Source organism: Syngnathus acus, chromosome 21 (assembly GCF_901709675.1).
Source record: "Syngnathus acus chromosome 21, fSynAcu1.2, whole genome shotgun sequence".
Taxonomy (NCBI): Eukaryota; Metazoa; Chordata; class Actinopteri; order Syngnathiformes; family Syngnathidae; genus Syngnathus; species Syngnathus acus.
Window position 1 is genome coordinate 3,383,848 of NC_051105.1, and position 13,429 is coordinate 3,397,276.

The 13,429-nt window shown below is 42.6% G+C and overlaps 3 non-coding genes across 3 annotated transcripts; all 3 read right to left on the reverse strand.

Moving 5' to 3' along the window:
- Window positions 1-8,439: 8,439 nt before the first annotated feature.
- On the reverse strand, window positions 8,440-8,512 carry trnat-agu. Its single transcript has one exon. It is a non-coding gene; the product is annotated as a tRNA-Thr (tRNA).
- A 265-nt stretch (window positions 8,513-8,777) lies between these two features.
- On the reverse strand, window positions 8,778-8,850 carry trnat-agu. Its single transcript has one exon. It is a non-coding gene; the product is annotated as a tRNA-Thr (tRNA).
- Window positions 8,851-9,114: 264 nt separating this feature from the next.
- On the reverse strand, window positions 9,115-9,187 carry trnat-agu. The gene has a single exon. It is a non-coding gene; the product is annotated as a tRNA-Thr (tRNA).
- Between the last annotated feature and the right edge of the window lie 4,242 nt (window positions 9,188-13,429).

Genomic DNA, 13,429 nt, shown 5'->3' on the forward strand with positions numbered 1-13,429 from the left:
GATGTGGACACATTTAGGACAGCCAGCTCACTAGGTGAGATGAAAAATAATCAACTGCCACCTAATTACACACTTCCAGGATGTCAATGACACACTTTATCGAAAGTTATGCAACACATCCCAAAAAAATAACAAAGGACAACTAAAACGGCGTGGCCGGGGGGATTTTTTGAGGCAAAAACCTTTAGAGTTGTCAAAATTGTGTGAAAATAAAGTGATATAAAGTCATTCTATCACGTGAAAGGATATTGAAAAATCTATGAGACTTATATCATAATTCTGGAAATTATGCAGGGATATTATTATAATATTACTATTAGAAAATATTGTCAAATTTTACGATAGGTAATTTATGCAAATTCTAAAACTATGTTAGAATAACATCATTATATTATGTGGGTGGAAATGGAATTTTGGAAATTTTATTATTTAAAGCAGGATTTTAATGACCATGTTGGGCCTTGATTGTGTTTAATTTGATGCAAATCAGTGCACAATTCCGACAATAGGAAACAAGACTGCTGCATTAGAAACCATCATTCCCTCAAAAAAAAAAGAAAAAAAAAACTTCCTGACAGAGACGAGCCAGCCAGCATCTAATTAGTCCTGGAGAAGCTTTTTCTTTCTTTTTTTTTTCATGATTCCTCCTCACTGTGTTTTCTATTAAAATAGTTTCCAGAGATTTAGCCTCAGGTAATACCTGCTGGAGGCTCTTCCAGAAGGTCGGCCTGAACTCCAGCCACCTCTTCTGCTATTGTTCGCTCCAGCTTAAAAGAGGCATTTCATTCCTGCTTTCATCCAAAATGAAAAAAAGTTTGCGCTCAGCGGTTAAAGTCCAACGAAAAAAAGGGGACAAAGGACGTTCACTCACGTGTATCTCAACACATACTGTAAGTCAAATATTGCAAGCTTTGAGTCACGAAAAAGCAGAAAAAAATCATAGTGTTTTTAGGCAGCAATATTTAGGGTTTCTGCAAATAGAGCGGCTCCGAATAAACAAGTTGATTAAACAGAGTGGATAGATTGGTTCATTTTCTGATCAGATCAGTTATCGTTCTTGCTTTTCTTTTAATTCATTGATCAATGATCAGCTGCTGAATGCTAATCGTCTAAAGCCTTTAGACAAGTTCCATAGAAGATCTTGCCTTGTGTTGTGTGTGTGTTTGTGTGTGCGTGCGTGTGCGTCTTATTAGCACAGTAATAAAGATGATCTAGTTTTAAGTGAAGAAGGCATCTTAATTGCTTTTCCAGTAGAGCCTGACGTGTGGTTGTGTTTTTATATTCCACATGTAATACACTTGACATATAAGTGGAATTAAAAGTGATCTTAAATTCTATGCAGACAATGTTTATGTTCCGGGGATTTATGCAACTCAATAGCTATGCCCACTTGAAGATGACTTTGTTGTTGAGACACCTTCTGTAATAAATGTTTTGGAAGACTCTGACATGTCGCTCCACAGAGTTGTCCTGTCCAGGCTTTGTTTTATGTTATTTTTGGCTATAATTTTTCACATGCAACTTTTGTGGTGTTATCACAAACACATGCTGCAGAATGCTTGAACTTTATAAGGAGTCAATATCAAGTGCATCTTCCCGTTCAGGGAGTTGGTTTTTTTTTACACTTTTGAACATTAATAAAAACCCTTTAAAACTGGAATTTGTGAGGTAGCTCTACAAACGCAAATCACTTTTGCAGCTCTGCTTTTGCTGAGTCAAAGATCAAGTTATTTGCCATTCCAAAAAGTTGTGAAGCTTGTCAGAGCAATGTGACCATCACACTGCATTTTTACATTTTAGTGTGTGTGTGTGTGCGTGCGTGCGCGTGTGCGCTTCTGGTCCTTGACATGATTGAGAGGCGCCCGTCTGGACGTGATTAGGTGAGCCAAAGTACTGAAGACGTGCAGTTCTAATTGTAAGCAGATGACCGCCCGGCTCGCAGTGGACACACTGGAAAAAAAATGGAATGCACCTTTCAAATGCCACAAATTAGCTTTTCCCTGTCAAAGGCCTTTCTAATTTTCCACAACACAATCCACCTTCACACACACACACACACACACACACACACACACACACACACACAACGGTACTTCTGTATGTATTTCCAGTAGATACAAATAGACAGTCTTTGCTACGTGCGAGCTCTGATGCATCATGTTCACACAAGCCTGAATTGTTTATTGTCATTTGACAGGTTAGTGTGTTAACCGCGGCCTCCTGATTACATCGACTTTGTTTAAGCAAAAGACCATCTGGTTCCCATATCACTGACTGTCAGGAGTAGCTTACCGCTGGCCGCCAGCCAGAATATATCCCGCTCAGTAATCTATGAAATTCCCCACGCAACAATGGATGCTTCATCATACAGGTAAAAATCAGGACAGCCTCTTTAGCACCACTTAGCTTACCCCAAGTGCATCCAATTCTATATGTGCCACTGGATCACTTTCCAGAAATGTATTGCTCTAACCCTAACCCTAGCTCTAACCCTAACAGTAGCTGTAACCCTAACCCTAGCTCCAGCTCTAACCCTAGCTCTAACCCTAGCTCTAACCCTAACCCTAATCCTAGCTCTAACCCTAACCCTAGTCTAACCCTAACAGTAGCTGTAACCCTAACCCTAGCTCCAGCTCTAACCCTAGCTCTAACCCGAACCCTAGCTCTAACCCTATCTAACCCTAACCCTATCTAACCCTAACCCTAGCGCTAACAGTAGCTGTAACCCTAACCCTAGCTCCAGCTCTAACCCTAACCCTAGCTCTAACCCTAACCCTAGCTCTAACCCTAACAGTAGCTGTAACCCTAACCCTAGCTCCAGCTCTAACCCTAGCTCTAACCCTAATCCTAGCTCTAACCCTAACCCTAGTCTAACCCTAACAGTAGCTGTAACCCTAACCCTAGCTCCAGCTCTAACCCTAACCCTAGCTCTAACCCTAACCCTATCTAACCCTAACCCTAGCTCTAACCCTAACAGTAGCTTTAACCCTAACCCTAGCTCTAACCCTAGCTCTAACCCTATCTAACCCTATCTAACCCTAACCCTAGCTCTAACCCTAACAGTAGCTGTAACCCTAACCCTAGCTCCAGCTCTAACCCTAACCCTAGCTCTAACCCTAACAGTAGCTGTAACCCTAACCCTAGCTCCAGCTCTAACCCTAACCCTAGCCCTAACCCTAATCCTAGCTCTAACCCTAACCCTAGTCTAACCCTAACAGTAGCTGTAACCCTAACCCTAGCTCCAGCTCTAACCCTAGCTCTAACCCTAGCTCTAACCCTAATCCTAGCTCTAACCCTAACCCTAGTCTAACCCTAACAGTAGCTGTAACCCTAACCCTAACCCTAACCCTAACCCTAACCCTAACCCTAGCTCCAGCTCTAACCCTAACCCTAGCTCTAACCCTAACCCTATCTAACCCTAACCCTAGCTCTAACCCTAACAGTAGCTGTAACCCTAACCCTAACCCTAGCTCTAACCCTATCTAACCCTATCTAACCCTATCTAACCCTAACCCTAGCTCTAACCCTAACAGTAGCTGTAACCCTAACCCTAGCTCCAGCTCTAACCCTAACCCTAGCTCTAACCCTAACAGTAGCTGTAACCCTAACCCTAGCTCCAGCTCTAACCCTAACCCTAGCCCTAACCCTAATCCTAGCTCTAACCCTAACCCTAGTCTAACCCTAACAGTAGCTGTAACCCTAACCCTAGCTCCAGCTCTAACCCTAACCCTAGCTCCAGCTCTAACCCTAGCTCCAGCTCTAACCCTAACCCTAGCTCTAACCCTATCTAACCCTAACCCTAGCTCTAACCCTAACAGTAGCTGTAACCCTAACCCTAGCTCTCACCCTAACCCTAGCTCTAACCCTAACTCCAGCTCTAACCCTTACCCTAAACCTAACCTTTAGGGAGGTGTATGGTTATATGGGGCAGTACACGAGCAACTATGTTGCAAATTTTCTATAATAAAATTTCTTGGCCCCACTGAGATTCGAACCCGTGTCGCTGGGGTGAGAGCCCAGAGCACTAACCACTACGCTATGGAAGCCTCGCCACATAGCCTGTGATAAATATGCTTTTATGGAGTAGCTCACAACCTTTTTTGCGCCACGGACCGGTTACGTGTCAGAAATATTTTTCGCGGACCGGCCTTTATAAATAATACATTTATGATAAATATATAAATACGATTAAATAAAATGATACGACTATTTCTTTTAGTAGGTTTTTTTTGAGCATGCGCAGTTCGCTGTTCTAAAAAGTTCACGACTTCAACCAGTAGGTGTCAGTAATGCCCATTGAAGCTAGTGCCACCTCGCCATAAAACAAAACGAAGAACGAAGTAAATGACGTCACTTCCCGTTCACGAACGAGTCGAGAATTGCCTTTCCAGGTCATCGCGAGAACGGATCAGTGAGGGAATGAATCCTGACTTTCCCGTTGGCGAACGAGTCAATGGGTCAACTGCCTTCCTTCCCGTGCGTCAACAGATCAGTCCGTGAACGTGTTGCGTCTCCCTGCTAGCGTGAACTATGTAAGCCAGAATGTAGATTTACGATTTGCCAAGGAAAGAAAGTACCACTCAATGAAACACCACTTCTTTTATGCGCGTTTTCTCCAAGCTAACGGCTAACCTTATTGCATGTTATGCAACAACGGGAGGATTATGCTTCTCTTTGGGTAATCTTGATTTTATAACAATTATAGTAGTTTTTAAATAACGTGTATGCATATATACGCCTAAATATTGTTATCCAATAGATCTACTCCAATTTCACGTTGGATTGCTGGTTTGAAATTTACTTTTGATTTTATTTTTAATAAACATTTATGTTAAAACTTGTCTGGTGTTTTATTCCTTGTTTTTATATTCGCCAATTAAAGCATAAAAATTAACTGCTTTATTTGACAATATGTGTTAGGTACATCATTAGGTACACTACATGAGGTAAGAAAAAAAAAAAGAATAAATAAAGGGTTAATTGAACAATAAAAGCACAATTAGGTATATTCTTGCTTCTGGGATCGAACCAAGTTCCTACCGAGTAAGAGCCCGTGTCACTAACCAGTCAGCTATTTCGACCTGGTCATCTGCACTGGTTTATACTAGTGATGTGCATTCCAGTTCTTTTAAGTGAACTTTAGAATCGGTTCACTCAAAATATTTGTTCAAAAGAATCGTTCACCGAATTGTTCACTACACTTTCCTATTTATTTATTCTTTTTTTTTTACCTCGTGTAGTGTACCTATTGTAGTGTCCATGAGGAGTACCTAATCACAGGCCACTTCAATAGGGAAAAAGCTTAAGTGAAAGTGAAAAGTGCCACACCCACCTTCACCCCCACCTCTTGAGTGGCTGTTTGATCTGTGACATCACTTGGACACTCTATTAGGTACACCGCCATTTTCTAGTGTACCTAATAACAGGCCACTTTATTAGGGAAATATCATGGTCAAAGGTCACAGGTGTCAAGCTCTAGTCCTCTGGGCCACGTTCCAATATGTTTTCCAAGACTCCCTTGTCAAGTGCACCCTAATAAAGTGGCCTGTTATTAGGTACACTTGAAAATGGCGGTGTACCTAATGGAGTGTCTGTGCGATTCCCTCGTTAAGTGCACCTGCGTGAAAAGTTTTAGCTCCTGCGGAACGCGAAAGTGACCAAAACTTTTCACGCAGGTGCGCTTAACGAGGGAATGACACGGACACTCCATTAGGTACACCGCCATTTTCAAGTGTACCGAATAACAGGCCACTTTATTAGGGAAGTATCAAGGTCAAAGGTCACAGGTGTCAAGCTGTAGTCCTCTGGGCCACGTTCCAATATGTTTTCCAAGACTCCCTTGTTAAGTGCACTCTAATGAAGTGCCCTGTTATTAGGTACACTTGAAAATGGCGGTGTACCTAATGGAGTGTCCGTGTGATTCCCTCGTTAAGTGCACCTGCGTGAAAAGTTTTAGCTCCTGCGGAACGTGAAAGGAGCTAAAACTTTTCACGCAGGTGCGCTTAACGAGGGAATCACACGGACACTCCATTAGGTACACCGCCATTTTTCAAGTGTACCTAATAGGCCACTTTATTAGGGAAATATCATGGTCAAAGGTCACAGGTGTCAAGCTCTAGTCCTCTGGGCCACGTTCCAATATGTTTTCCAAGACTCCCTTGTCAAGTGCACCCTAATAAAGTGGCCTGTTATTAGGTACACTTGAAAATGGCGGTGTACCTAATGGAGTGTCCGTGTGATTCCCTCGTTAAGTGCACCTGCGTGAAAAGTTTTAGCTCCTGCGGAACGTGAAAGGAGCTAAAACTTTTCACGCAGGTGCGCTTAACGAGGGAATCACACGGACACTCCATTAGGTACACCGCCATTTTTCAAGTGTACCTAATAGGCCACTTTATTAGGGAAATATCATGGTCAAAGGTCACAGGTGTCAAGCTGTAGTCCTCTGGGCCACGTTCCAATATGTTTTCCAAGACTCCCTTGTCAAGTGCACCCTAATAAAGTGGCCTGTTATTAGGTACACTTGAAAATGGCGGTGTACCTAATGGAGTGTCTGTGTGATTCCCTCGTTAAGTGCACCTGCGTGAAAAGTTTTAGCTCCTGCGGAACGCGAAAGTGACCAAAACTTTTCACGCAGGTGCGCTTAACGAGGGAATCACACGGACACTCCATTAGGTACACCGACATTTTCAAGTGTACCGAATAACAGGCCACTTTATTAGGGAAGTATCAAGGTCAAAGGTCACAGGGGTCAAGCTGTAGTCCTCTGGGCCACGTTCCAATATGTTTTCCAAGACTCCCTTGTTAAGTGCACCCTAATAAAGTGGCCTGTTATTAGGTACACTTGAAAATGGCGGTGTACCTAATGGAGTGTCCGTGTCATTCCCTCGTTAAGTGCACCTGCGTGAAAAGTTTTAGCTCCTGCGGAACGTGAAAGGAGCTAAAACTTTTCACGCAGGTGCGCTTAACGAGGGAATGACACGGACACTCCATTAGGTACACCGCCATTTTCAAGTGTACCTAATAACAGGCCACTTTATTAGGGAAATATCATGGTCAAAGGTCACAGGTGTCAAGCTCTAGTCCTCTGGGCCACGTTCCAATATGTTTTCCAAGACTCCCTTGTCAAGTGCACCCTAATAAAGTGGCCTGTTATTAGGTACACTTGAAAATGGCGGTGTACCTAATGGAGTGTCCGTGTCATTCCCTCGTTAAGTGCACCTGCGTGAAAAGTTTTAGCTCCTGCGGAACGTGAAAGGAGCTAAAACTTTTCACGCAGGTGCGCTTAACGAGGGAATCACACGGACACTCCATTAGGTACACCGCCATTTTTCAAGTGTACCTAATAGGCCACTTTATTAGGGAAATATCATGGTCAAAGGTCACAGGTGTCAAGCTGTAGTCCTCTGGGCCACGTTCCAATATGTTTTCCAAGACTCCCTTGTCAAGTGCACCCTAATAAAGTGGCCTGTTATTAGGTACACTTGAAAATGGCGGTGTACCTAATGGAGTGTCCGTGTGATTCCCTCGTTAAGTGCACCTGCGTGAAAAGTTTTAGCTCCTGCGGAACGTGAAAGGAGCTAAAACTTTTCACGCAGGTGCGCTTAACGAGGGAATCACACGGACACTCCATTAGGTACACCGCCATTTTTCAAGTGTACCTAATAACAGGCCACTTTATTAGGGAAATATCATGGTCAAAGGTCACAGGTGTCAAGCTGTAGTCCTCTGGGCCACGTTCCAATATGTTTTCCAAGACTCCCTTGTCAAGTGCACCCTAATAAAGTGGCCTGTTATTAGGTACACTTGAAAATGGCGGTGTACCTAATGGAGTGTCTGTGTGATTCCCTCGTTACGTGCACCTGCGTGAAAAGTTTTAGCTCCTGCGGAACGCGAAAGTGACCAAAACTTTTCACGCAGGTGCGCTTAACGAGGGAATCACACGGACACTCCATGAGGTACACCGCCATTTTTCAAGTGTACCTAATAACAGGCCACTTTATTAGGGAAATATCAATATAATATATAATATATTTAGGAAGAGATTCTGTCACTCATTCACTGAAAAATTCATACTTTTGAGTTAACAGGCCTGAGAGTGAGAATTGAACTCACAACCCCTGGTTTACTAGACCAGTGCTCTAACCATTGAGCTACAATGTCTACATGCATTAATGTGGGAAGTGGGAGTGCCTGGAGAAAACCCACGCATTCACGGAGAAAAAGTGCAAATTCCAGAGAGGCAGGACGGAAGGTGGAATCGAACACGCACCCTCTGAACTGTGAGGCAGACGTGCTAACCAGTGTACCACCTTGACGCCTAAAACAATTTCGATTTAATAACTCTCTACACGAATGCTGGTCACCACAACCATGGTAAACATCTATGGAGTTTCAAGCTCAGCTATTATTAATCCAGCTCACGCAGCAAAATTAGTTAACAGGCCTTGGTGAGAATTGAACTCACAACCCCTGGTTTACTAGACCAGTGCTCTAACCATTGAGCTACAAGGCCTACAAGTATGATTGTGGAAAGTGGGAGTGCTCGGAGAAAACCCACGCAGGCACGGAGAAACCACTGGCAGGACCGAAGGTGGACTCAAACACGCACCCTCTGAACTGTGAGGCAAACGTGCTAACCAGTGCACCACCTTGCTGCCTAAAATAAAAGGAATTATTAACTCTCTACACAAATGCTGGTCACCAGAACCATGGTGGACATTTATGTAGTTTCATCCTCAGCTATTATTAATCCAGCTCACGCAGCAAAATGAGTTAACAGGCCTTGGTGAGAATTGAACTCACAACCCCTGGTTTACTAGACCAGTGCTCTAACCATTGAGCTACAAGGCCTACAAGTATGATTGTGGAAAGTGGGAGTGCCCGGAGAAAACCCACGCAGGCACGGAGAAAACACTGGCAGGACCGAAGGTGGACTCAAACACGCACCCTCTGAACTGTGAGGCGAACGTGCTAACCAGTGCACCACCTTGCTGCCTAAAATAAAAGGAATTATTAACTCTCTACACAAATGCTGGTCACCAGAACCATGGTGAACATCTACGGAGTTTCAACCTCAGCTGTTAATAATCCAGCTCACGCAGCAAATGATTTATCAGGCCTCGGTGAGAATTGAACTCACAACCCCTGGTTTACTAGACCAGTGCTCTAACCATTGAGCTACAAGGCCTGGTTAGGAAAAAGAACAGTTATAATATTACAAGAATATTACAAAAACAAAATTTACAAGCAGAATCGTTCAATTTTTAAAGTATCTTTGCTGATCATAGTGGCTTGGAGCCCATTTCACCCTAATTTGGTGTTGACACTTGGAACAATTTGAGTCTTCAATGCACTTACCATGCATGTTTTGGGAGGGAAAATGCCAAAGCGTACAAAGAAAAAACTCACGCAAGCACGGGCAGAACATTCAAACTCCATGCAGGTGTGCCCGAGATTCGAACTCAGAACCTCTCAGTTGTGAGCCAGACCACTAACACCACAAAAAGTCTTGGCTGTACCGTTACTCTCAAACATTTATTAGTATTTTCAGTTTTATGACACTGGTCACTGAGCAGTGGAAATTGTCCAGCTCTAAAACTTTACACCTTAGCAAGCTCATTGAGTTCCCCTCAGACAGATGTCTTCCCGGATTCCCACATCGTCTACTGAAATAGTCGCCTCCTGCACGCTGCCGCCCAGTACAGCACGTTTGGCGGCTGCTTGGTGCAACTGCTGAACGTCACCCCCTTGGCTCCGAATGAAACATCACACAGTTTGAAATGACATCCAAACAAATGAATGAAAAATGGACTCACTCTCATTTCAGGCTCCGTGAGGCTTATGAGGTCACATCTCATCCGGCGAGCCTGTGCCACGTCCCTCCAAATCAAATATACGGCTGAAAACAATAGGAAATTTGAATTATTAAGTCTGCGTCTCAAACACTACTGCTATCCAAATCAAACCAACAAAGGAGCTCCATCCAGCAGTCAGTTTTCTTTAGAAAAGTGGTCAAATGGAATTCTTCCCATCCTTTTGGCTTTTGTAATCCTGGAAGGAATCTGCTTTATATCAAAGTGGGAAATGGAACACTTTTTTTTCATAGATGATTCACCAAGAAAATCAAAGACAGTTTATTTTTATATGTTTGTATGAGATGAATGAAGCCAGGTCTTGAGTAGAAAACTGGTTCGCTTGTGAGGCAAGCCTTGAGCTAGTAGTGTCAAGGAGGGGTTCGTCTTTCGAAGCGTTACATACACAACAAAACTTTGTACTACCCAGGTTTAGAATCACAGACAGCTCTATCTTCACCAAATAATGTTTGTTTGTTTATTTATTTTTTTATTTGGGTCTGGTCTGGTTTTTGGACGATCAGTCATGAAAATGTTTGAATGAAATAATTTCTTCACAAATGCGTGTTTATATAATTATTATACAATTGGTAATCCATTATTTGAATATTAGCAAGAATTTAAACAGTATGTTTTGCTATTACCCATGGCAGAATGTTTAAAAAAACAGACTCCTGATGTCTGGGATGTGAATTTGTTATTATAGTAAATACAGAAAGTCCTTGTTTTATACCAAGTGTCATTCTGCCAATTAGTATTTGGATACACGTGCTTTCTCTAAAAATGATCAATTTCCCATCTGCCTTGACCCATGACTTTGTTGACTTTGTTTGGATCAGATTTAGTCTTATTGCATTGTCTTGCTGGTTGAAATATGGCCACCTCCACTTGTAAAATCCCCCTCGGTTGAGAATTCGGCCTCATCGCCAAACCGCATAAACGAGTAGGTGATGTCACGGTGGCTGCGTCCACTTGCCAATGCTTCTCAGATGCTCTTTTATTGCTTCTCTGAGGGCCCGGGAGAACACTTTGTCCAGTAAGGAGGAAGCACAGTGTGTGTCTGACTCACCTGATCCTCACGTGTTACATAAGCCCCTCGCACACAAGGTACCCCAATTGCGCCTGGCAGCCTCTGGATAAATATTCACACATTAATTTTGCATGTGAAAACTGTCTACGTAAATGTCAGCGTAAAAACTGGCGCATCATGTGTTCACTCCCATAACGGCGCAAATACCCATTTTTACCTGCCCATTTTTACCTTTCTACAAAAATACTATGAGACAGAAAACTCCATCTGTGCACTGCTTTGCAGTAGACTTGCATCAGGCGTGAAAATTGCGCTTCAAGGATTTGGAGGGAAAATGGGTGGAATACAGCATGAAAAGTCATGCAAACCCTCCAAATTTGAATTAATTGCACACTATCTTGAACTTCAAAACCAAACCAGGAAAAAAATTTTTACCTATAGTTGAAAAAAAATTCATGAAAATTTAAGCTTTTAAAATGTTAGTCTGAAGCTTATACATTGTTGTTCCTTGTGTTAAGCACTTTGGTCACCTGGGTTGTTTTACGAATCAAGCTCAATGTCACAAAATATCTCTGTGTTTAAATCATAAATTTAGAGGTAAAAATACACTTGTCTTTGAACAAAAACATTTGAGATTTTTTTTCATTTTCGTCTCAATATTGGCACAAGACCTCAGAGTCTTAACCTTCATTTTTTGGGGGGGAAAATATGCCAAAGTGAAAATCTTAAAGTTGCACAGAAGTTTGTGAAAAGAAAATTTGTGGGGAGTGCATCTGAAGTCAAACAAAGCCTCAGCATCCATGCCTCAGCATCCATGCAAAATCTCTAAATTTAGAGGTTCAAGTCTTTAATGTTGCACAAAACTATTGCAAAAATATACCTCTCATGTTGGAGTTTTCAAACAAACATTTTTGAAGAATATGCCTCAGAAATCTCTCAAAACCTTATGGTTCAAAAGGAAGTTTAAATGCCTCAAAAGTTTGAATTTATCATTTTTAAAGTGCAAGGCTCTTAAGTTGAACCGCATATTTTGATGGGTTTTTCAGTCTCACTTAAAACCACCCTCAAGATCGCTGAAGACATTTTAACCGCCGGATATCACAGCAAAGTGCCCTTGGGAATAATAATTGACTTCCAGTCAGGTTAGTCTGAGATCCTCTGAGACCCTGAACACTGTTCTTATTACCCACCCGCCTGAGCCACGCAGACTATTATGTAACTGCTCACATTGCAGAAAAAACCATTTTGGCCATGACATCACTCCATGAGCTTCTTGAGAAGGAATGGCCCGCAGAAGGGAGTACAACAATGTTAGTTTATCAGTGTTTGTTTTCTTGACTGTTCACACTGACCCTCGCGTCGTTCCGTGCTGGGAGATTGTGGAACATGACAACAATCAGACACGGGGCCAAAGATATTGCTGCTGCTTGCTGAAAAATCACCATTTGTTCTGAGCTGCTGCCAAAGAATCTGCTCCGCATTGAACCTTGATTACACAGAGAAGCTCTGTACTTCGATGTCGGCCTCCTTGATGAATACCAAACCACTACGACCTCCTGGAAGGTATCACGTGTTCTGTGTCGGCACCTTGTTTCAAAAAGCACATTGCACATTTCAAGAAACCACAAATTTTGAGAGAAATAAGTTGAAGTCGCTTGAGGGAGCCAAAAAATGGCAAAGAAAGCAAATTGTGGTGACTTTCAGTCATTTATCATCAAACTTTTATTAACCTCTCAGGCAATTTTTTTAGGTCACCACATATTTTAGTTCAAATATGTCTGTATCAAAACACGCTTCTTTTTGTGGCCCCTCCTTGTTTTGGAATATGCAAAACGAAAAAGCGCCCACAGAAACCTCAGGGTGATTTTCTAATGCTCACTTGTCAGCCAACCTGCTTAAAAAAAAGAAAAGAGGGAAAAAAAGGAAAAGGAATGAAAACAACCTCCTGCAGGGCATCACGTTTGCATAGTTGTGCGTCTGCAGATGTTGATGAAGTTACGTTGTGAAATGTGGTTCTTCGCTTGATTCCTGGAAAGCACCATGCCAAGCAATCCAAAAACGCCATGTCGCCATCACCCGATATGATTGGAAGCCTCAAACAAAGTCATTGTTGCTTTAGCTGCGGCATCTCGTCAAGCGTCAGCACTTTCTAGCCCCCTTCGAGTTTTAGCTGTTTATTCGCAACATTATTCCCGTGATTGCGCTCCACTCAACTTTCATTTTGCGCCTACTTTTGGAAGAATCAAAGCTCCGTGACGGCTTTTTCCATTGGCCTATGTGGGAATTCCACTTTGAAGCAGCTAATTTTTGGCGCAATGCTCCTGGGATAGGTGAACGATCCAAATTTTCTCTTTGGCCTGTTGCTGCAGACTACTTCGAAAACGAGTGGAAAATCTCAGAAAAATGTAGACGATTCCGCTTACGCGGCAAATCGTCGTCATCTCAATAACCAGGAATTGAAGGTTGTTGTTTTGTTCCTTCAGTATGATCCTGGAACACTGCAGCCATACATTTTTTACAGCACTTGTCTGCATTAGGGTTGCTGGAG